At 40.7% G+C, this 22,224-nt stretch overlaps 1 protein-coding gene across 5 annotated transcripts in view; it reads right to left on the bottom strand.

Moving 5' to 3' along the window:
- MBNL2 (muscleblind like splicing regulator 2) overlaps nucleotides 1-22,224 on the bottom strand; it is a 166,082-nt gene that overhangs the window by 91,379 nt on the left and 52,479 nt on the right. The window lies entirely within an intron of this gene.

Genomic DNA, 22,224 nt, shown 5'->3' with positions numbered 1-22,224 from the left:
ACTTTTAAAAATAGATCTCTTGGAATGTATTTTAAGTACAACTAGATAATAGCATGTAAAATATTGCAGTTAGCCTTTTTTCCTACTAAATAATATGTTTCAGAGATTTTTCCAATTCAGATGTGTATGTGTTTGATATTGATGACAGACAAAGTAATTTCACCTTATTTTTGAAATGTCAGATGTATTTCATAGTATCAGAGATCCATAGTCTATTTAACCAGCTTCCTTCCTGGATTACCCTATTGGCTAGTTTTGTGGTTGTTTTTGCTTTTCAGTATTATTAATACTACTAACATGAATACTCTTAAACATGCTTCTCTGTTCACATACATAAGTATTTCTCTAGTATAAATTTAGAAATGGGATTCTTGAGTTGAATGCTATGAACATTTAAGAATACAATTTATGTTTCCAAGTTGTACTCTTAAAAGTCTAAGCTAATTTATACTTCCATAGCATATGAAATTTATACTTCCATATGAAATTCCATAATTTCATATAAATGTATACTTCCATATGAGATTTATACTTCCATAGCATATGAGAGTGAATAAGTCTTTATAACATTGTCAGTACTAGCAATCTTCAATTTTGCCCAGCTAATGGGGAAAAAATTGGGAGAGAAGATTATTATGGAAAGAATAAAAAGCTGTCTAGAACAAACAAAGATGCAAGTAGCTGGAATCTAGTATGATAAGCTATCAAGAAAACCCATCAATGATCACACTTGGTGAACTTCTGAGCCACTTGTACTGTTCCAACGATCACAGCAATTATCAGTCCTAATCCTATGATTTTTAACATCCCATTGCTTTCCTGCTGCCTTTGTCCCATACCAGCCTGGTTCACCATGACAAGTTACACACTTCACTCTGCTCTTATACTATATGCTAGGTTACCATAATCACTGTAGGTAATTATGAGGATGAACTTCAGTGCATTTATCTTTGCATTTTAATAACGTAAATAAGTGCTGATGAGGACCTTAAGCTGCGTGATCACAATCACTGAAGCCCAACTGCTGTTGGGCTCTCCTCTAGGGCTGTTCTCCTCTAGGGCTTTTTCAGCACAAGCAGAAGGAATAAAACTATTTCTCTTCCCTCAAAAATTATTTTATGGAAAATTGATTCTTGCCACTATAATAGGTATGTGTGGTGCTGTGCTGTGCTTAATCACTCAGTCATGTCCTATTCTTTGGGACCCCATGGACTGTAGTCCACCAGGCTCCTCTGTTCTTGGGGCTTCTCCAGGCAAGAATACTGGAGTGGGTTGCCATGCCCTCCTCCAGGGGATCTTCCCAACTGAGGGGTTGAACCCAGGTCTCCTGCATTGCAGGCGGATTCTTTACTGACTGAACCACCAGGGAAGCCCATAACAGGTATATGCTAAATATTCACCCGTATATGCTATTGTGCTAAGTCCTTTCAACAAGACCTTACTGGTGAATTGTAGACAGAAAACTATCTCTGGAATATAAGCAGACCTGAGAGAATTAGAGAATTAACTGTGCAGAAGGAAAGGCCAGATTGGTATGACATAGAGAGAAGAAAAGCATGGGCTGACTTGAGAGCAAGTCCCAAATCAACCCAGTTCTGTGTGTGATTTTGCATAAAATACAGAATCGTGCTAAATCTGAGTTTCCTCATGCTCTAGAAGAGGCATATTTATTGAGTAACTACCAAATGCCAGCCTCCATTCTAGGAGCTTAGGGTAAAGAAGAAGGCAAAAGGAGGTTCCTGCTCTCAAGGAACTTACATTCTGGAGGTGGGGGAGGAGAGAGAGACAGACACCAAGCAAAGAGAAATACTGATCTATTCATTTATTTAATGGTTACTAAGCTCATACTTTGGCAAAAGACTGTTCTAGGACTTGCTTTAAGAATCTGCCTTCTAGTGAGGGTGGGATGATTTGAGAGAATAGCACTGAAACGTGCATATTACCATATGTGAAATAGATCACCAGTCCAGGTTCGATGCATGAGACAGGGCGCTCAGGGCTGGTGCACTGGGACGACCCTGAGGGATGGGGAGGGAAGTGGGAGGGAGGTTCAGGATGGGGGACACATGTACACCCATGGCTGATTCATGTCAACGTATGGCAAAAACCACTACAATATTGTAATTAACCTCCAGTTAAAATAAATAAATTAATAAAAAAAGAATCTGCCTTCTAGATTTACATATAGTAAATTTAAGAATTACATATATCAAAAGTGGCTGGTACAGTCAACGATGTATAGTGTATGCTCAGCAAATGACAGCTATGATTGTTACTATTTTCTTTCACGTGTCTGCCTTTTCCCTTTCAAGAAACGTTCGGTTTATTTTTTATCCATTTATTTACTTTGAGTGCCTGTATGTATTTATTGCTGCTCTCTCTTTAGTATTTTGTCTTTACATCTTGTTTTTTTGGCAGTTATCTCTTCTTTGGAATGGCAAGCCCAGCCAGTTATAACTTCATTTGCACCAGACCTTTTGTAATTGGGAGGCAAGGCATTGAAGGAGAATTCTCAGCCTGCAGCCTTCTCCAGGTACAGCAGGGCCTTCAGGTCGTGGTTTTACTCTCTATTGTTGCATTATGGCCTGATGGATGGTTCTCATAGGGTCTACTCTTTAAGCAGATAATGATCCAATAGGGAGACATGGAAGATGGAGACATACGAAACCAGGCAGATGGGGGTGGGGGAGAGTGAGGAAACAGCTGGTTTCATTGAGTTAGAGAAGGAAGATTCAGAGCTGGTGTGTCCTGCCTTCTCACCCACCACCACCAGCTCCATTCTCCTGGTGAAGTCTGATCTCTCCCAACCTCCAGTCTGAGTTGGCTAGCCCACAGTATGCTTCCAGAGCACATGCCCTAGAACTTATTATGAGCATCTTCGCCTCTGGATTCTCTATGCCAAAGAGCAGACTTTCACAAATATATCTGATGAATGCATTAAGGCAGAGACAGAGAAAGAGAGTGTAGAAAATTCCACAGGGCAAAAGTCAACAAGAAGGCAGGCACAGGTACAAAACAAATCTCCAGAAGAAGTGAGAAGCAACTTTGACCTTCAAATAGTAGCACTCATTGAACAGTGCTAGATAGACAGGAAGGCCACACAGAAGCTCAAAGAAAGCAGGTCTACAGAAAAAGTGGTCTCTCCCATCATATTAGATGAAAAGGGAATCTTGCCTTCCAAGGTCCACTTACTTGTCTCTTCATCTAGTTTACGCTTATTCAACAGACCTACTGTTTAAATGACAATGAGATAAGTTCAGACCACGTCTTATCTAAAAGCCTGTTTTGGCTTCACGAAGTCAGACTTGATGTTTCGGGCAAAAGACCTGGGGAAATCTTCTGTAGGTTTGGTCTTCCTCATTTTCCAATATATATATATGGAAATATTCAAATAGACCATCTCAACTAATAATAGTATTTTTCCACTTTCCAGCACCTTTTGCAACTACCTCCAAATTTAAATGATAAAGGAAAACTGATGGCATCGTTTTTACTATCTTATTAAACCACGCTTCTATTAATGATGATTCACTGAAGTGTCAAGAATAGATACACCGAAAACTTCTCTAGCATATTAATGTGTTTTTAAGCGTCATACCACACTTAGCTCCTGATATAATTTTGAGTTTCCTCTGGGGGAAAAAACAGTTCTTTTGGATTCTTTTTATAAAAAGCACCTTGAAAAAAAGCTTTCAGATACTCAAAGACATGAATCTTGTTCTTCTCCCTTGTGTATATCTGATTTAAAGGTTAATAAGTAATTAGGAAGCACAGGCATCCAAAAATTGCCAATTAATATGCCATCATTTTCATTAAAAATGCTATTAATTATATTGTTGTAAAAATGTCCTGGACTGGCTAATAAAAAGTTACCTAAAGCAATTCTGAATCTTTCAGGGAGAAAGTGAAATTAATTCATATCAATCACTTTTTAAAATTATGATTTGGGCTTGAGAGATCAAACAAAGGAGGGAAAATGAGCGTCTCAGTTATTTAGTATGGATAGAATCTGACAGGCTTTCATGGTTTATTTTGCACCGAGTCATTATTGCTCAGAAAACCTAATAAGATATCTTGGCAGATGTTTAATGCACAAGTTTGACAAATAACAGTTCTTGAGTTCTTATAATGTAAAGCAGTCCTTTATAAATGAGATCAAACTTCTAAACTATCCAGATATATTTTGCTGGTTTCCTAGGAGACTGGATGGATGGAAAGCTATGATTAAATAATTAAATCATGTTATATATCAATATTTAAAATTTGTTCTATACCTTAAATGGTGGTGGCATTAGTCACTTACGAAAAATCCACCGAATTCCAAAGAGGAAAAGTTCATGATTAAACTTCTACCATCACACTAGAAACACCACTAGCTTTGACTTTTAAATTTAACAGTTTTACAGATCCCTAAATTATTCTGTTCTCACCACTGTGTCCTGTCAACTCCTATCTGAATGCAACACCTATTTCTATTGTGTACATTCTGGTTAAGTTGGGGAGTTGGCTCATGTTTGATAAAAATCAGAACAGAGCAGGTTGCAGTTCTATACCATTTTGATACACAACAAACTGTAATGGGAATACTTATCATCAATGGGATGAACCAAGTGTGGTGTTAGGAACTATACAATCAGTTCAGACACACAAACTATTGATTTTCCACTGCATCATAGATGTTTACTGGTTGTTAGGCAACCAAACAATCTAACACTGACACTGGGGAAAATTTCTCTTGCTGAGCTTGGCTATTTTAATAATTAGTTCAGCACGGGACTCTCTAGGAGTATCTCTGGCATAGAAAGAACTTTTTAAAGGACACAATACAAAACCCATGTGTTTCCCTGGTGACTCAGTGGTAAAGAATACACCTGCCAATGCAGGAGACTCGAGTTCGATCCCTGGGTTGGGAAGATCCCCTGCAAAAGGAAATGGCAACCCACTCCAGTATTCTTGTCTGGGAAATCCCACGGACAGAGGAGCCTGGTGGCTTACAGTCCTTGTGGTTGCAAAGAGTCAGACACGGCAGAGCAATTAAATACGAACAACAATGCAAATCCCAGGCTTGCATTATTTGAGAAGTTCCGGAGCTGGGAACTTTATCCTACCAGGCGTGTTTATTAATTTTTTCCTCATATTGAATGGAGACCTTTTTTTCTACAGACTTCACAGATTGGTTCCACTCTTTACATCCTCACACATTGGTTCCAGTCCTTACATAGAGCAAGTATACTTCCTCTTCAACATGCTAACCCTGCTATTTGGAGAAGGCTAGCATGTCTTTGAATCTTTCTTCTGCAGAGTTACTGTATCCAATTCATTCCCTTATCCATCCCCATTATTTCACGTCCTGGCTGCTCTCGCCTCTCAATGGCACCATGATGTGTTAAACTGGGACTAACTAGGATTGGCTGCTATTGTTTCATAGTTTACAGTTATGACTAATGATTTACAGGCCATTGTGTTGCTGAACACAGCAATTAAAATTGGCACAGGAATAAGAGTATTCATCAAGGGTATGAAAAAGTGCCTGTTTTTTGTTTTTTTTTTTAATCCTAACTTGGAAAATGCTACCAGTGAGAAATCATGGCATTTATACCTTATCGGAAACTTGCAAGACTAATGGGAACTTTAAGACCTTCAGGGATGCTTAACAGATTTATGCAGCAGAAGAACAAACAGTTTCAGAGTGTCGGATGAGCTCATTTAAAGTAATATTTTCAAAATTCGGCCATGCATATGAATCACTGGAAAGCTTCCAAAAATAGATTCTTGGGATCCATACCCAGACCTACTGAACAGGTGCCTCTGAAAGTTCCCAAGGGAAAAGCAGTTGGGAGCCATGGTGTGGGGTACACACATGAGGATCAGCCATCCCTTTGAGCTAATTCTACCTAGCCTAAAAAGAGCTCTTCCTTATTTCATATCCTGGCTGCTCTCCCCTCTCAATGGTACCATCATGTTTTAAACAGGGACTAACTAGGATTGGCTGTTGACACATTTTGGCCGCCAGAAATGAAAGTGTCAGTCGCTCAATTGGGTCTGACTCTTTGCGACCCCACGGACTGTAGCATGCCAGGCTCCTCTGTCCATGGAAATTTTCAGAATACTGGAGTGGGTAGCCGTTCTCCTCTCCAGGGGATCTTCCTGACCCAGGGATCAAACATAGGTCGATTCTTTTCCATCTGAGCCACCAGGGAAGCCTATTACTGCCAATGACTCTCTCTCTCTCTTTTTCAAAGAAGCCTCTTCCTCTAATGTGTGTGTGAAGTTGCTTAGTTGTGTCAGACTCTTTGCGACTCGGTAGACTGTAGCCCGCCAGGCTCCTCTGTCCATGGGATTCTCCAGGCAAGAATACTGGAGTGGTTGCCATTTCCTTCTCCAGGGGATCTTCCCAACCCAGGGATTGAACCTGGGTCTCCTGCATTGCAGGCAGAAGCTTTATCCTCTGAGCCACCAGGGAAGCCCTCTTCCTCTAATAATCAGTGCCAAATAGTTGGATATTTAATTGTTATTTCTACATGCCTTTTTGTCTCAGGTATTTTATAAAATCTCTCAGGGCAAGAACTCCCAAGGAATATGGCACAATATTAAACAGGCTCATGGATTGATTGATGAGGGGTTTTGGAGGTAGCTGAAGCAGTTAGAGACAAAAAGGAGATAGACATTGTATGAGTCTAGGTGGGAAGGTTTAAGATTAGGGAGATTAAAGTCTTTTTCTTTTGAAAGAAGCTTCCTTCACACTGTGCTATGGCCGGCTACCAGGTGTAAATAATAGAGTTCACGGATCATGCTGGATTTCTCCACCTTCATCAAACCTGATCCTTAGAGATGTTAGATGGTAATCCTCAAGATGACGTTATAGAAATATGGCCAGGAGGTATATTATTTCCTGTGTTTCCAGCCCATCTGAAATATCAGACATAAATTAGCTCTATCTCTTTTGGTACAATGATATGCTCTGACAAAGTCCAAAGTGAGGACACTATAGGTCCCGATAAGGATTTCAGAATAAGGATGAAGGGGTTCCTTAGATAGCTACATAGGCTTTCAATATTTTATTTTAAAATTATTTTTAAATACATTTTTTGGCCATACGCCACAGCATGTGGCTTAGTTTCCTGACCTGGGATTGAACCCATGTCCCCTGTAATGGAACTGCAGTCTTAACCACTGGACCACCAAGGAAGTTCCTAGGCTGCTTTTTTAATATTAAAGACATGTAAGATTTCAAAATTTATTCAAATTAAAAATCAAATTGAAGAAATGATGCCCACATGAGATGAGATATAATAAAAATAAAAGTAAGAGTGACAAGTTATACTTGGAAAGTATGAAAGAAAAAGCAAGATTTGAACACGAAGTAAATTTGACAGACGGTCAACTGCATATTGATACAAGTAGAAACATAAAAAAGCCATGAGTCATGAAACACCAGGCACAAAATAACACAGCGTCAGTCCACGAAAAGCAAAAGTTTCTAGAAATATAAGAAATCGCATGAGTCATATTAAAATTTCAAAACTGCATAACTCTCTGGTAGGTCCCAGAGACAAAAATTAGCAATTAAGGATATAAAGAATTATTTAATGTTTCTAGAAATATCTATGCCTTGATATAACTTTGCACCTAAGAACAGGAAATGCAGTTTAAAATCAGTATAAAACACTGATCATGATCTGGACAATAAGATACTTCAGCACATTTTAAAAGTAAAAATTGCACAACTCCATTATCTTAATAATAAAATATTAGAAGAAATTCATACTGGAACTTTAAAGTTTAATTAAAGAAAAAACTAGAAGGAAAAAATATAACATTTATAAATAAACCTATTTAAATTATTTAATAATAAAACATTAAGATTTATAACAGTAACATGAATTAATGATTAAGTTGAAAATGAGTAAAATTAATAATTGAGAAAAATACAAATTAATTAATGAGAAGAAAACCTATAAATAGATAAAGAAGAAAATGAACCACTTATTTAAAACTTACTTTTACTTCAATTAGAGATTTCAGAAATTTGAGAGACATAAGGCACTCTGAAAAAGGAAATTTGGATCTTGGGAACACTTTCTGCAATGTAGTTAGAGAACTGGGCTTAAACCCCACAGTCCTGAATATTCACTGGAAGGACTGATGCTGAAGCTGAAGCTCCAATACTCTGGCCACCTGATGCGAAGAGCTGACTCATTGGAAAAGACCCTGATGCTGGGAAAGATTGAAGGCGGGAGGAGAAGGGGATGACAGAGGATGAGACAGAGGATGAGGCTGGATGGCATCACAGACTCTATGGACATGAGTTTAAGTAAGCTCCAGGAGTTGGTGATGGACAGGGAGGCCTGGTGTGCTGCAGTCCATGGGGTCGCAAAGAGACACGACTGAGCGACAGAACTGAACAGAAAGAAAAATCTAGGTTTTTAAATTTAGGATTGAAATTGGAAATAAAAACTAATCCTGAAAAAAAAAAAAAAAAAGATCCAATAGAACTTTCTGTGTAAAACAGCTAAGGAAAAGTTCATGAGATTGAAGCCAATCTCAAGACTTGACCCTAAGAAAACCAAAAGTAATAGGAACTTCAATTATACAAGACACATTTAGAAGGGTTTTTGAGATAAGCAGTCTGATTCTGCAAAGCAGTACATTTGCTCAGATAAGAAACCAACTTCTCCCTGGAGCTCTGGATCCCACCCAGCTCCTGAGTGACCATGCAAAGAGAAAACATTAAGAATGAAACAGCCAACAGGCTAACAGGACCAGGAGAAATGCACTCTCAAGAGAAAAGGCTAACATCCCACTCCAAACCACCAGGTCCAGGAACCATCAAGGCAGGAACTAATGAAGCAAGGATGCATATTAATTGGCCCTTTCAATAAGCTGTCCTGGGGCTTCCCTGGGCTTTCCTTGTAGCTCAGTCTGTAAAGAATCTGTCTGCAATGCAGGAAACCTGGGTTTGATTCCTGGGTCGGGAAGATGCCTTGGAGAAGGAAGTGGCAAACCACTCCAGTATTCTCCCTGGTGGCTCAGTGGTAAAGAATCCGCCTCCCAGTGCGGGAGACACAGGTTCGATCCCCGGTCCGGGAAGATCCCACATACGTTGGAGCACCTGAGCTCGTGTGCCACTTCTACTGAACATGTGGCCTGCAACAAGAGAAGCCACTGATATGAGAAGCCCGCACACCACCACTAGAGAGAAGCCCGTGCAGCAGTGAAGACCCAGCACAGCCCCAAATAGACAAACAATTGTTAAAGAATACACTGTCAAGATGCACCTTTCCCAGTAATACCTACCTCCAAAACACACTTTCAATCTATACACTCTTCTCGGTCTCCACTGCTCCCACCCACCCCTGGCAGCATTGGAGGCAACCTCTGGACAGTGTGAAGATGCAAAACTTCCCTCTTGGAGTTCCCGGCCCAGCCCCTGCCAGCAACTCCTTCTCCAGGCAGCAGGCCTTCCCGCGAGGCAAGACATCCTCTTGCTCAAGTCTTAGCACTGAGCAGCAAATCCAGTCCTACACAGTGGCTCTCCTATTCCTTGTCTCAGGCACCCTGGCCTCTGGTTTCCAGAAGCCAGCCAAGTGCTTTTCTCTCCAGGCTTTAGGACTGCTCTTTTTCTCTGTGCTGGGGAAGCTCTTCTCACGGCTGCCTCCTTCTCACCTTTCAGGTCTCTGCTCAGAAAGCCCCTCCTGCGGAAAACATCCCAGGCCATCTTTTCTATTTAAATTCTTCTTCAGACACAGGACTTCCCTGGTGGCTCAGATGGTAAAGTGTCTGCCTACAATGTGGGAGACCTGGGTTCAATCCCTGGGTCGGGAAGATCTCCTGGAGAAAGAAATGGCAACCCACTCCAGTGTTCTTGCCCAGAAAATCCCATGGACGGAGGAACCTGGGAGGCTACAGTCCATGGGGTCACAAAGCGTCGGACATGACTGAGCAACTTCATTTTCTTTCAGACACATTGCTTTCTATCCTCATTCCTTGTATTTCCTTTTTAGCACTTCACACAACTTGAAAATAGCTAATATTTTTTGGGGGGAGAGGAGGTATTTCTACCCCCATCTGGTCACTCACATTAGACTGAAAACCCCATGGGGTCAAGACAGCTGTCTGCTTTTATACAGTGCTGTATGCCAATGCCTGGCCCAATGCCTGCAATCTCTGGGCATTCAGCTTTTCATGAACGAATAACAGTCCTGATAAACTGTGAAGATCTGATGAGTTTGTTTACTTTCCACTGGCTATTGTTTCTTCCACTTGACTGTAAGTTCCACTAGAACAAGGTTCCTGTGTCTTTTTTTGGTACCAAACATAGTGTCTGGCGCTTAGGAGTGGCTCAGTGACCATTTGTAGAAGAAATAAATGAATAAAGATATTGAAGTTCTTTAGGATGTGAAATTTCCTTTGCCTCACCTCTATACACCACTCAGAATGTTTGGATCTATTAGAATCCTTCATTAAGAATTCGGCTATCCAAAATTTTCCAGTATCACTGTTTCCATTAACAACCCAGCGCCCAACGGGAATGGAAGAGAAGCAATGTGAATTAAATTACTCAAATGAAGCTGCTGCTGATTAATTTTAGATCCTGAGCATCTGGGTCAGTGCTTAGTTTCATAGCAGGTGTGGAAATGATATCTTCAGTGTCATTATTAATGATTTTACTAAGGGCTGAGAACTCTTGAAAATTCTTCCAAATGAGATTTGAGATGTGGACCAGATGGGCATTTTTAAGAAGCCTATATCAACTGTTTTCTACTTTTCAGCAAATAAGTTTTCATATTAAGACTGATTACTGATGGACCTTAGTGTCCATATCACGTTCAATCAAAAACGATAAGCACTGACTTTCAAAAGAATACAAAATGCTCCAGTACGATAACAGCAATCTAAATGAAATACATAAACACGCCTGAAGTGGACTGACTCCAGCCGTTTTGTTTTGCTTTAACCAGGTTAAAGCCCTGAGTCATTTTGTCTTCCTCTTTCTCCTGGCAGTATCTCATCTTCTTACAGGGCTTAATATTCATTATGGGTATATGACCTCAGTCTTAAGAAGATGGTCTCATCAGTCAAATCCCCAGGATGCTGGTCGGTCAGGAAGGATGGCTGGGCAAGGCTGATCACAAATAAACATGTCAGCATCCACTCACTCCCTGAATCCCAAGGGCGGGTGCTCAGGGAGAATCTGTCCTCTATCAATTTTATCCTCCTTGGTCATAGCAGTGCCGCGAAAGAGTAATACATGCTAGACTGTAATCTTTGAGCCAGAGGAAATTGAACCAAACCAAGTGGAAAGAATACGCTATTTAGTATTAGCAGATAAGTTCATGGGGAAATTGTAAAACAGGTGAAGTTCATTATTGGTGAAGCTCCCCCAGAGTAACCCTGGTCTCCCCAGCCCCCTGGGGTGAGCCCCCCCCCTACCTGTGGATTAGACCTTGACATTGAACGCCAGCTGTTTTTGGCTTCCTGGGGACTTGGTCTTGTACAATAAAGCAAATATGTCCTAGGTCTCAAAGTCTCTGGGTCAGGCTCTTTTCCTCCCCCAGAATGAAAATGAGCTTATCTGATAGATCAAGCTGGCTTCATTTGCTAACAGAAAAGTTCCAGGAAGTTCCAGGGTCCTCTCGGGGAACGTGGACTCAACGGAAACTTTCTAATGACAAAGCCTTTCCTGTGTGTGACTCAAAGGAGTGAGTCTGATGGTGGGAATTTCAGACCAAATAATATAGATTTTTATGAATTTTGTTGGGCAGTAATATGTCATAAGAAGAGAGGGAAACTGACATACAGCTGCCCAGTTGTTTTTTTTTTTTTTTGCTGAGTAAGGCCATTAAGGAAAAAAGGACAACAGAATGCATCTATTGACAAACGTTTTAGAAAAGAAAGGGATACTATGATAATCAGAAAAAAAAAGAAGCAATCAGAATAAAAAGCAACCTTTAAAGAATTTACCTTCATGAAAAAAAATGTATTTATACAGTTTCAGTATGTTAGATGAATAAATTCTAGAGATCTGCATTACAACATTGTACCTGTAGACAGCAACACTGCATTGTGCATTTTAAAATGTGGTCATGGACTTCCCTGGTGGACCAGTGGTTAAGACACCATGCCCCTAATGCAGGGTTTGAAAGTTCTATCCCTAGTCAGGGAAGTAAAATCCCACAAGTCACATGGCACAGTCCCCCAAAAAATGTGTTAAGAGGGTAGATCTCCTGTTGTGTTCCCATCACAATAAAAACAAAACAAAACAATACACAAATGTATTTCAATGTCCTGATTTTATAGCAGACTAGGGAAAATGTTATCCAGTACCAGCATCATTCTACAGTCAGGCTTTGGGGAACTGATGAGTTTGCTGCTCACAGGGGCCAAACAGGCCACTCTGGGAATTTAAATAGCTCTTAACAGACACTTGTGGGCACGTCTCCATGTGACCTGCCTATCAAGGCAGTCAAAATCATGCACAGGGTCCAGAAACACCTTTTGGGTTGTAAATCAAAGAACTTGTTTGTACAAAACCTTTAACCATGAAGGGTTTTCTGTCTATAGATTAATGGAAAAAAAAAAATGAGCAATAGGTAGCCAAAAGAGTTAGCAGAATTTTGTGGGAAAAACAGTGGGGAAAAAAAAGTGTTTTAAAGTATTTTTAAGTGGTATTTTAAAGATTTAAGGATATATTTGTTTTTTAGTCACTAAATCATGTTTGACTCTTTTGTGACCCCATGGACTGTAGCCCACCAGGCTCCTCTGTCCATGGGATTTCCCAGGCAACAATACTGGAATGGGTTGCCATTTCCTTCTCTAGGGATCTTTCCGACCCAGGGACCAAACCTACACCTCCTGCATTGGCAGGTGGGTTCTTTATCACCAGGGAAGCCCAAGGATACACTTAATTCTTTTGTAAATATGAATGAGCACCCAGAAGCTGCCAGGTACAGTGATAGAGCAATGAAGACCCCAGCCTTACAGCATTACCTTCCAGCAGTGGAGATGGTTAAGAGAGAGATACATAGGCAGATAACATCCCTTAAGGACAAGTTCTGAGGTTGCTTTTGTGGAAGGATGTGTGCTATTTAAGCAAAGTCCAGACCAGAGTGAAGAACTGAGGCTTGTAGGCTAGAATGTTCTCCCCTAGGGGGAGAGCATTCCAGGTAGAGGGAACAGCCAGTGCAAAGGGGGGAAAGTGGGGCCAGGAATGCAGCTGGGGGCCAGACCACATGGGGCTTTAGGGAAAGCCCTTTGGGTTTCATCAATGAAATGAACAGCTACTGAAAAGTTTTAAGCTAGAGAGTGACATGACTGTGGAGTCACGAGAGTAAGGAATGGCAAAAGTGAAAGCTATGGTTGACTATTGTAACAATCTATTTGAACACGATGATAGTTTGGGCCAAGGCAGTCATCTTAGAAGTGCTAAAAAGTGCTCAGATCTAGGATGTCTTTTGAAGGCAGAGAGAATAGGACTTGCTGATAGAACAGAGAGAAAGACTGGACAAGGTGGTAATGGTAACAGAAGATTCCAGCCGGTTTTAAGATGTTTAATTTGATCAACTAAATAAACGGTACCATCTACTGAGAACAGGTACCATGGGAACAGCAGATTGAAGGGGGGGCCTCAAGTTCTTATTCAGTTCAGTCACTCAGTCGTGTCTGACTCTTTGCGACCCCATGAATCGCAGCACGCCAGGCCTCCCTGTCCATCACCGACTCCCGGAGTACACTCAAACTCACGTCCATCGAGTCCGTGATGCCATCCAGCCATCTCATCCTCTGTTGTCCCCTTCTCCTCCTGCCCTCAATCCCTCCCAGCATCAGAGTCTTTTCCAATGAGTTCTTATTAGTGGATATATTTTCCAATGAGTTCTTATTAGTAGATATATTAAACTTGAGAAGTCACTTGAATATCCAGGTAGAGATGGCAGGTTGGCAATTGGATGTGTGAGCCTAGACAGAGGAGAAATCAAGGCTAGAGATAGAAATTTAAAATTTTCAGCATATAGGAAATGTTTATAGCCTTTGGGTAGGATGAGGTCATTGAGGGAAGTCCAGTTTAGGGGTGGATGGACAGAAAGCCCAAAGTCCCCGAGGTAAGAATGTGTTCAGTAAGTCATCAGAAGATTAAGGTGCCCACCATGGATGTGAGCAAACGTCGAAAAGACGCTTGAGGACAAAGCCTGGAGAGAAGCTAGCACTTAGAGGTCCGGAGGAGGAGGGTGATTCAGGAAGAGACAGAGGAGGAGTGGCCAGTGAGGTAAGGGGAAAACCAGAGAGTGAATCACCAAAGCGGTATGAAAACAGTCTTTCAAGGATGACGAAGAACAGTTTATAAATTCACTCCGCCCTCAATTAGCTCTATAGATGGAAGAATCTGGATATGCTATTCTATTCCCAGTGTTTAGCGGTGCCTGTCAAAGGATCAATACTTGTTTGTTTCAGAGGCTAAATGTAGCAGACTTTAGGCTGAATCCCTCCAGTAGAGGTGTTCTATTTGAACTTCGGGATTTAAAGATATTTTAATTGGCTGCCAAGATTTAGAAATTGAGAAACTTCACATCAAAACTTGTATCCCTGGTTCCTTTTTGTTTGTTTGTTTTTTAAATCCCCAGGATGTTCAAAAGGCAGGCAACAGCTGTCTGTGGCTGGGTGGCTGCTGGCATCTTTAGAGGGGTTATGTGTTCTTTGGCTAATTTCCTGCTGTCTCCAGGCAGCCCTAGGTCTCCCAAGCAGTGAGTGCTGAGTCACTCATTCATATTACTTGCTGATTCCTACAGATCTTGTGTTTGTACCTTTGGTTTAGTTAGAGGGAATGAATGAACGAATGAAACCCAGGGAGGTGAATGATGTAAGCTTACATGCAGCAATGTCATAATTCAGAACCAGTGCAGATTCTTAGACCAGGGCTTTTACTCAAGCTCTTTGCTTCCTAGTTTGTCACTGTATTAAAACACCCTAAAATAAAGACAGGGGTTTGAATGGAAGAAGGGTACTGACAAAATGCTGTTTCCATCTTCAGAAAAACAGAATATGAAACATTATTTATTATGATAAATGTAGATAAATGGTTTCCCAAGAACTCCCACACGGTCTAACAGAAGTTACCATCACTGCCCAAGGCAAAGTGAGTAAATAAACAAATGTAATTATTAAGCAATATAACTAAGGTTACAATTGGTATTTTATTTCATTAGTTTTATTTTTGGAGCAGTTTCGCCATTTTTCTCTGTGAATTATTTTTATCTATTCTTTCGTGCTTAAACACAGATCATTATAATCACAGAATGACTGTTTATCATCAGGCCTTCTCTTACTCAATATCAAAAACTGGAGTTTTTTTAAGCCTCCTCTCTTTTGCTAGCTCTGATGATGGCTAGTGGCCATTCAGGGCAGTGTGTGCAGATGGATTCTGAAACCCAGTTTGGACTCATTGAATTAGACCACAGTGCTTGATTTCTGATGTTTAGATGTTACTGTTATGTACTGCCTCATGTTGTCCCCCTCTACCCCTCACCAAAAGATATACTGAAATCTTAAATCCCTGTCCCTCAGACTATGACTCGATTTGAAAACAGAGTCACTTCAGAAGTAATTAGATAAGATGAGGTCATACTGGAGGAGGGGAGTGGCCCTACCTTAATATAACTCATGTCCTTGTAAGAAGGGGAAATTTGGACACAGACTCAGAGGGAAGATGATGCAAAGAGAGACAGACAGGAAGACAGACATCTGCAGAGGAGGGCAGAGATCAGAATTACACAGTCATAGGGCAGGTGTTACGAGAAACCAGAAGAAGCAAGGAAAGCTGCTCTTGTAGGAGATTCAGAAAGAACATGGTCCCCAGACACTTTGATCAAACTTCCAGCCCCTAGAATTAGGAGATGATGTATTTCTGTGGTTTTAAGCCACCCAGTTGGTGGTATTTCATAATCACAGCCCCAGGAAACTAACACGGAGGTGATCTTGTCTGATTCATCACTGTAAACTGTGTTAGGTAGCAGCCGTGTCCCAGGAAAGTGGCATCAACCATAAAATAAATGCCGCAGGTGTGCTGCCCCTAAGTAAGACTTTTAGGCAGATGCTGCAGAGCTTCAGAATCTCATTCCCTTGATCACTGAAGGCACCAAAGCTGATTCCGTCTGCTCTTAGACAGGAAGTAATGGTCCTCCTCTTGTTCTGGAAAACTACAAGTATATCCACCCTGAGCAAAGAATATCTTGAGTATTAGGAAGAATTTGGTGTTTATCTTGGCTCTAGGAAAATTTGGGAAACAATCAGAAAGTATCTTTAATGGTCCTCTGGTCTTCTTGTGCCTACTTTAATGTGTCAGACTTCTCTGTGAATGAGAGACTTCCTTAACTCACAGTCCATAGATAGTTTTTAGAGGTAAACATGAAACCTTTGCAATCCTGAGATTGTTTGCCAGCAGTCTCAGGGTATGACCACTTTTCTGAGTAAAGATTCCACAGTCTTGATTACTTAGGAAAGATGCATACTTCCCACTATCAGGACAAGGAGGGGGAAAAAAAAAAAACATTAAGTGTGCTTAGCACAATGGTGAGGATCAAACTAAGATTTTGCACCTGGGGAACAAGGCATGGGGATGGAGTGGGTGATGGCTCAGGGTGGGGATAGGATGAAGGGTGTGGATTTCGATATCCTGAACTGCAGCAGACAATGAACCATTCACATGAGGTGTTCAGTAGGAATTCGGAGCCTCGAAGTTGGCAAGGGAAGAGCACACACCCAAGAACTGGGACTGATCAGCACAGAGGTAGGAACTGAATATATGAGGGCAGATCCCCCTTCAGAGGGTTTCCCTGGTAGCTCAGATGATAATCTGCCTGCAATGCAGGAGACCCGGGTTCAATCCCTGGGTAGGTAAGGTCCCCTGGAGGAGGGCATGGCAACCCACACCAGAATCCTTGACTGGAGAATTCCACAGACAGAAGAGCCTGGTCGGCTACAGTCAATAGGGCCGCAAAGAGTTGGACACATCTGAGCGACTAACACTGTCATTTCCACTTCCCCTTTCAGAACGGATCACTGGACATGACCTAGGGAGGACCAACACTGGGTCTTGGAGAGGGTCTACCTTAGGGAGCAAGAGGAGGACGAGGTGGGATTAGAGGCAGAACAGACAGGCAGGTTAGAGTGGTAACAGAACTAGGAGTATACCATGGGGGAAAGAGCAGGAGAGAATTCCAAGGAGAGGCTGACCAGGCCAGCAAAAGGAAATATTTAAAGAAAAGAGTGAATGCTCATCCAGAGATCAATGCTGGATCCAAAATGCACTGATGATCATCAATAAATCCCCTTTGAAAAATTATGAGGACTCTTTGTTGGCTTATGCATTCTTTGAGTGGTCATGATTGCATTTCCGCTATGACGCCACGTTAAGTGCTGGGGTGCAGAGACGAGACACAGTCGTGCCTTTAGGAAGTTTACCCGCTTGTACTGGGACACGTACTCAGAGGGGTAAACTATATATGGAGGTCTGAACGGTGTCAAGAGAGGGCACAAAGGGGAAGTGGTTGATTTACAGGAGAGAGCGGAAGTCATGGTCGGGAAATGAATCTCTCATAAGAGAGAAGTCTAATCAGGGGATCCAAGAATTCTTCAAGTGCAAAGCTGTCCTGCCTTCTCACATCATATATCTGAAACCATGCACTTCAGAATCACGGGGGCAAACACACACTCCAACACCTTGAATCCAAACCATTTTTGTTACTGAGACCTAGTAAGCGATGATATAATATTTGTGTGCAGATGCAAAAACAAATACAACATGTGCCTTGCATTCTCCTGCAGTTTCTCGCTTTTAAAAAATATTTAATATTCAAGGACATAAATAGGCTCATTCCTGGGGCTTCTATTTTGGAATGTTTTTTTACACTTCAATATACTAAACTTGTTAAACATAAATATTACTACGCTATTAGGAGTGTGAGAATTAATTACACCGATGATTATTCTGTAAGGGGAGTTAGGAAGAGGGAAGAGATGACTCTAGTTCTGGAGTCACAACTGGAATCAGATCCCTGCTCCACCATTTATAAGGTATAGGAGAGCACCTTGTATTTTTGAATCTGTATCCACATTTGTAGTGGTTAACTGAGTAATATTTACCTTACAGAGTTGTTAGAAAGAAGATAATTGCATGAAAAATGCCTGGCTGACAGGCTCTATAGGACTACAGTGATTTCCATTGATAATGAAATAATTACCTGAGATTATACTTCTAAATCAGGCCAAAATGAGGCATATAATTTAGAAAACACTCAAGCAATTTCTGCAAAGAATTAGCCCCTATTAAGAGCCCAGTTGTAAAGGAAATCTTACTGAATCCTAAAGGAAATCAGTCCTGAATATTCATTGGAAGGACTGATGCTGAAGCTGAAGCTCCAATACTTTGGCCACCTGATGCAAAGAGCTGACTCACTGGAAAAGAGCCTGATGCTGGGAAAGACTGAAGGCAGGAGGAGAAGGGTATGACAGATGATGAGATGGTTGGATGGCATCACCGACTCGATGGACATGAGTTTGAGCAAGCTCTGGGAGTTGGTGATGGACAGGGAAGTCTGGTGTTGCAAAGAGTCAGACACAACTGTGACTGAACTGAAGAGCAAGACGGCAATTCAAAAATGTGAAGTTAAGGTTGAGGCCAGTGACATATTCTGATACCTTTGGGGAATATTTTTTAAAAATTGTCCAAAATGGCCACATATCTAACCACTTCTAATTTTTAAATTTTTCATCCATAAATCTGAAGACTACAATTTTACTTGTCATCAGCCAACTTATAGCCAGCATCTCACAGAATGGGAGAGTAAAAACAAGTAGTTTTTGCATCACATGCAGTTTCAGAGAAAGTGAAATAACTGTCCTGTCAATTTTCCAGTGTTGTGTTGTACTTCCGGAGTCAGCCTGTGTCTTCAGTCCTTGCACAGAGCTCCCTGAGTTTGAAACCGATTGGGATAGGAAGAACAGGGCCATAGCACGCGGCTGCATGGGCTATGCACTGCACAACTCCAGAGGGCGCCCATCTCACTATGATGAGAAACGGAGCCCTACTGTTCAGTGCGCCCCTATGCAACCATATGCAGCAGCCCGATCTGAGAAGCTTGAGTATTTTCCTGATGAACGTGCTCTACCATTAGTGATGAGGGGGCTTCCCTTGTGGCTCAGCTGGTAAAGAATCCGCCTGCAATGTGGGAGACCTGGGTTCAATCGCTGGGTTGGGAAGATCCCCTGGAGAAGGGAAAGGCTACCCACTCCAGTATTCTGGTCTGGAGAATTCCATGGACTGTATAGTCCATGGGGTTGCAAAGAATCAGACATGACTGAGCGACTTTCACTTCACTTTCACAGGGTATGAGACACTGTTCTAGGCTCCAGGGATACAAGGGTGTTCTGGAACGTTCTGGCCTTCTGTAAAAGATTTAAGCAGTTCCACTGTTCATAATAACACTGTGACTTTAAAAAATCATAAATGCTTGTATGTCCAGTGGTTTCACATAAAATGCAGCGTGGTAACTGTGAATAAATTGCAAATGTTATTGTGAGAACTCTGTACATTTTACAAAATCTGTTATAATAGCATCTATATACATACACCTCTCTTAACAAAGACCTCAGCAAATCTCTTTTCCAAACACCCACAAATTTGTTTAGTATGTATTTACGGAAGTTTGGTCACATATACGAATTTAACTCATAACAAAAACAAAAGCGGAGTATCTGAGGCTCACAAATTAACTTGTACCTATACAAGCCAACACATATTTGTTTTTCCTATTTTTATGAATAAAAGTACCCTACAGTGTTTGCAGAAGATATCTTGCAATAAATAACAACAACAAAAATGATGTCTGCCTCAAACTTGATTTCTTTTAACCTCATGACTAATTTGCATCACTGAGGTATTATTACAATAGGTTAAGAGTTTGGACACATTAAGAATTGGATGCTTGAAGAGTTGGTCACGTTTTGCTTGTAAAGCCAGTCATTAAACTCAAGGTGCATACTACATGATCCTTTACTAGGAAGGGAAAGACACTAATATCACCACGTCTGGCTCGTGCTGGGTGACAGGTATGTTTTAGGCCAGTTGGTCTTTGAAGTAGCCTTATGAAGTAGGAATTATCGTAGCAATTTAAAATAGGATGACACTGAAGTCAAGGAGGTAAAATAACTTGTCTCAAATGATATAGTTAGCCCATGTCCCCGCCAGGGTTTCTTCAAGTCCCGGCCTGTCCTGACTTCAAAACCCTTGCCCTTCTTTCTACCCTAGGCTGGTTCTCCTGCTGCAGAGCTACCTTTTTTAACACATGAAATAAAATTAAATTAGCTTCATTATGACCACCATCATCATCTGTCATTTTAGCCTGTATTTTTGAGTGTCTCTTTTATTTACCAGTTCCTGTTGTAAGGACTTGTACTCCTTACAGCCGCCTTTCAAGGTGAACAGGCCAGCGTGGTGCTGGGCACTGTAAATTGTTTAGCCAATGTCCCTGGTGAATTTTCTCATTTTACTGATGAGACAACAAAGCTAAGAAGTGATAAATGACCCACCGAAGGCTGGGAAGTGGTTGAGCAGGTAGACTCGGGTCTGTCTTACTCCTGTGCCTGTGGGCTTTTTCCACACTGTTTACAGTTTGACAATGTCACAAATCTATGACATTGCACTCAAATTAAATAACCTAAAAATTTACAATTCTGAAAGGAAACTAATAACTTGAGGCAATATACAACTCTGCTTCCACACTTGGAAACGGTTTTACTAGACACTTCTGAAAATGATCTTCAAGGTCTCTTTCTAAATAATACTCAACGTTCTCACAGCTTGGTTTACATTTTATTCTAAACATAACTGTTCTCGATTCTTTCTCATGGGTGGGAATTCTCAAACAATTGTGATCTTGGTGAATCTCCAGTACTATATTGACATATAAGAATCTGGGAGTTGTGCTGTTGATAGTCAAAAAATACTGAGCCTTAATAGGTTGGGCATACTTCCCTAACTAGTTGAAAGAATTAAAAGTTTTAAGAAATTACTAAAACCTCAGTTTAATAGTAAATATCCAACCAAAAAAGGGTTGGCTTGATAAAACAAAGGGCTTGGGGATGACCTGGAAAATGAATTCCTCATTTCTGACCTGATTCCATATCTTAAAGTTCTTACATTCTAGTTTTTAATCTACACTGTTTTTTACAGTGAAGGCTGTCATTTGTGATAATCACAGAAGTGAATACACACTTTACTTACTTTTTTGACTACAAGCAAAATACATACTAATATAAAAATGTGCTCATGCTGTTACAGTCTATATGAATTGTGATTTATCACCCATCTAGTCAATTCTATGTAGACAAAATGAGTTATAATTTTAAAGTCTAAACTAATAAGCTTTGAGAGATAAAAAAGGAAGAAAAGAGGGGTAGTTAATGACGTAACTACATATGTAATTTTTTCAAATTTTAATCTTTGTTCTGTTGAGCTATAAATACGTTCTGCTTTTAGTATAGACAAATTTTCCCATTAAAATATGATTTGAAGTCTTATATTTCAATTTTCATCTGTAAGTCAAATAAGACATAGTTTTTTGTTTTTTTTTTTTTACTTAAAGAAGAAATTTTCTCAAGAAACATACCCAGTGCCTTCAATACCCCAAAATAGGCTAAGGTCACTATCATAAACTCACAGCACTATGATTTCCCAAATTGTATATTAAGAGCATGGATCAATTTTTTGTTGTTTGGTAAGCTTATTTATATGAAGTTTTTCAGAGATGTAAAATTTAAGCTCTATTTTCTTTTTTTAGCTATGTGTCTTACATGTATCATTGAAAACAATATTGCAATTATGTTAGGACTATCCTAGACAGTCAGGGATTGATAGGATCCATAATTTTAGGGAAAAAAATCCACCTCAAAGAATTATGGGTTAAGTCATCCCCATTTTCTTCAATGAGATCTTTCACAATAATTCTCCCATTTCTTCAAGTCTAATCTCCACCCAACTTGGCATACAACTCAGGTACCACAGCCTCCAAAAACCTTTCTGAAACAATCAGCTGGAAGCCAGCGCTCCCTTCTATGAATCTGCTTTCTATCACAGAAGTCTGCTTTCTATCCTTCTCTTAGAGCACGTGCCCCTTTCTGTCTTGGTCTCCCCTAGTGGCTCAGATGTTAAAGAATCCGCCTGCAATGCGGGAG

Source organism: Bubalus kerabau, chromosome 12 (assembly GCF_029407905.1).
Source record: "Bubalus kerabau isolate K-KA32 ecotype Philippines breed swamp buffalo chromosome 12, PCC_UOA_SB_1v2, whole genome shotgun sequence".
NCBI lineage: Eukaryota > Metazoa > Chordata > Mammalia > Artiodactyla > Bovidae > Bubalus > Bubalus kerabau.
This window is presented reverse-complemented; position numbering and strand designations above follow the sequence as displayed.